Source organism: Falco cherrug, chromosome 5, assembly GCF_023634085.1.
Source record: "Falco cherrug isolate bFalChe1 chromosome 5, bFalChe1.pri, whole genome shotgun sequence".
Lineage (NCBI taxonomy): Eukaryota > Metazoa > Chordata > Aves > Falconiformes > Falconidae > Falco > Falco cherrug.
The window spans coordinates 75,776,881-75,780,245 of record NC_073701.1 but is presented as its reverse complement, the minus strand read 5'-3'; positions in this window follow the sequence as shown (position 1 = coordinate 75,780,245).

The following is a 3,365-nucleotide window of genomic DNA, read 5'->3' as shown; positions in this document are numbered from 1 at the left end:
TTTAACACTCTGCAGCTTTATAGACAGCTCCTGTAAAACATGTAAAATGAATGATTCAACTGGCCTGTCACACTCTCATGACCCATCACTGTATTGCTGCACCCCCAAAATCAAAAACATCCTGAGAGCAACCTCTTTCAGACACTGCTGGTGAAAATTCAGGCCTATCGGAATCCTCTTCAGGCAGTCCAGATACTCCTTCTGCAGATGTATGCACCCCCAGACAGCCTATTTCCACCACGAGGTCTGTAAGAGTATGTTCCTCCATATTCTTATACCATGCCTCCTTCCCTTCCTACATGCTTGCTGCTTGTCCCTCTCTGAGCACTTTGTAGTGCTGCCAGTGCATTAGCCCTCTCATTTTGCAGGCTGACCGTATGCCAAACAAGGAAGTGGTGTCTCAGTAGGGTGAATTTTCCTCCCACATTCCAGAGGACTCACAACAGGCACTCCCGGCCAAAGGGCTACATTCAGAGCCACGAACACAGCCAGACCATCTTAAAGACCCAGTGAGACCCAGCATCGGGGTTGTCAGATAAGGCCTATTTGCCTCACAGTAACCCACTTGCTCTGTGGTGAATAAAAGCACACAGCTAGAGCCAAATACTTAAAGCCACAAAAAATGAAACCACAAAGAAACAAACAGCATCCACAGACAGCAATCTGGTCATATCAGAAATCAAACTAGAAGGTATAGTTAAGATCTTAGCAATTGCCAACTTTTACATTCAAGCCATGGCACTATGCATAAGAAATGCTGCCTTAAATAGAGTCACAAACTCAATCCATTTTAGTATCCGTCTAAAATGATTGTTAGAGGACACTTTTCAGCAATGCATTTAGACACCAAGAAACAGTTTGTGATCATCTTGCCTGCAACAGAAGCAGCACAATGTTCTACGATTTCTAATTCACATTTAAAAGTCAAGACACCCCTAAGAACCTAACCGTGCTAAGAGCTACCCTACATATTCTTATTTTTTTATCCTTTTTACATTTAGAAGGTCTTTTTTGCTGTTTATTAAACCTGTTACTCTACCTTCTGCCCAATTACGAATTCGATTGCAAAAGGGCAAGGATTTCTCTTTCTGCACAGTGCCACTCACAAGGGAATCTGGATCTGATCAGGCCTTTTAGACACTGTAATTGAATTTCCTAAATAAATTTTAATGACAGTAATTTTGCAAAATGTTACGGAATATTACGATACATTATCAGGTACTGATGATAACAGCATCATCTCATGGTAGTGCTTGTTCACAATGACACTGCCAAGCTTCACCGATTTTGGAAACAAATGTAACAACTTTAATTTCCCCCGAGATACACAGTTAAATCTCAAAATCAGGTGGTGTCTAAGGCTAGATGAGTTCCAGTAAACTACAGCTTGGGTCTGGATGTTGCCACGCTTTAATAACCATTAAATTGCTAGCAAAGATGCTACCTGAGTTTTGGCACATGCCAGCTAGCATTCTCCCAGACAGTGCCCAAGCATGCTTCAGGGATTAATGTGGCCCAGGGAAGACTTCCAACAGCAATTTTCACCCAGGCACCTACTTTTCAGGGCTAGGAAGGTTTATCTGTGTGAAAATACATGCATTATTGAACTTGGTGTCAGAGCTGAGAATGCTCCTGGCCCGTTACTAGCATGGCCTGACACAGCCTAAATGTCTCTGTTATAATTCCAGTTTATTGTCTCCCCCGGCTCTGGCCCCTAAGTAGAAGTTAAAGAGGTATCAGCTAGGCATCAGAGAGTATTTCACACAATATTTAGAAGCGCATTTTGGTTTAACTGTAGTTCATAACTTCCTTCTCTATAGTCCCAAAGATTGTCAAATCTTTGTAAGAGGTTTGGATTTGTAATGGTAAACAACATTTTCAGTCATTTCATTAGTATTGTATATTGATTACATATACGTTTTGTAACTAAGGCAATTTAATATCTTGATTAAACATTACTGCGAAGAATTTTGTGCCTATATGTGTCTATATCTATATCTCTCTATATATAAATCTATTAGCTGATTGTGTAACCCTCTTTAACAGGGTAACTTAAAATCCAACATGATTTGAAACTCTGCTGGCCTCTGCCTGCAACAGGTGTCAAATAACTTTTCTCCCTTACCTTCTCTCCAGAACAACGTGGATACGGTAAGGGTGGTTTCCTGTCCATACTCCAAGTAGAAGGGCTAGGTTAGGCTTTTTGAGTATGTCCCTATATGGGCCAGTTTTGCCAGAAAGGCTTTTACCAGCTTAGTATAATTTCTTTTGGTGCAAAATGTCTATGCTAATAAAAACGTCAGTATATTAGAGTGGTAAAAAATTTCTTTGCTAGAATAGTTCACTTGGAGATCCAGCACAAACTGTTCCAGCAAGTGTGCTTTTTTGCTGTGATAAACTGCATCTGCACTATAACAGTAAATATTGCCTAGTATATAGCAAGGCTAAGCCTAAAGGGATTTAGGACAATAAGCTGATATTCTAAGATGGAGCGAGAGATGGTGTAACATTTTTTATTTTGTTATCTAGGAGGACTTTCAATCAAGTTTAAACAGTTCACTTATAAAGCTATAAAAATTTTAACCAGAAGAATTTCTGCTTTTTCCTACTTTAGACTGTGCTTCACTTACTGCCCAAGATGAGTATCTTACTCTGACACAGCTTATGTCAACTGACTAAATTGAACTTTGTGAGAGATTAATTCTACACTTTAGAGATCTAAACAAAATACTGACAAACTTCAGTTGCATAGAAAGTTAAACCCTTCATCAAGAGACGTTTTACAGTCTAGTTAGTTGAGCTGTCCTGCCCATGATTAATGCATACACTATCTCCAAGGAAAAGACACCACTGCGGATACAATTAATGAAATACTAACTGTGCAATTCTGTTTTAGATATAGGTTGTTGCATTAAGCAGATTAACCTATGTTAAGGAACCTGTCCTTCCAAGTGGTTAATAAAATGGTACACCCCAAAAACTTTTTCAATAAAAAATATTCTGTTAAATTTTACTGTGAGAAAAAAAAATGCACCCCAAAATAACCCCACTTCGCTATCCCTCAGTATCTGTGCCCCTCTGCAGTACAAAGAAGCTCCCAAATATTTTTTATTTCCATATATACTGGACAATATATAAGGCCGGTCCAAGTAGTAAAAATGCCAGGAGAAGAAGATAATAAAGAAGAAAATAAAATCATTAAAACTCTGTTTCTTAAGACTAGGTGCCAAGCAAGAAAACCTCTTACCTCATGCATTGGTGTTCCAAGGCTGGAACCTTCCCATCTGTTAGTAACTTCGGGCCTCCAACTCCTGCAGGATCCTAAAGTCACTCCTCTAAGCATATTAGCATGTATAAAGTCAGAG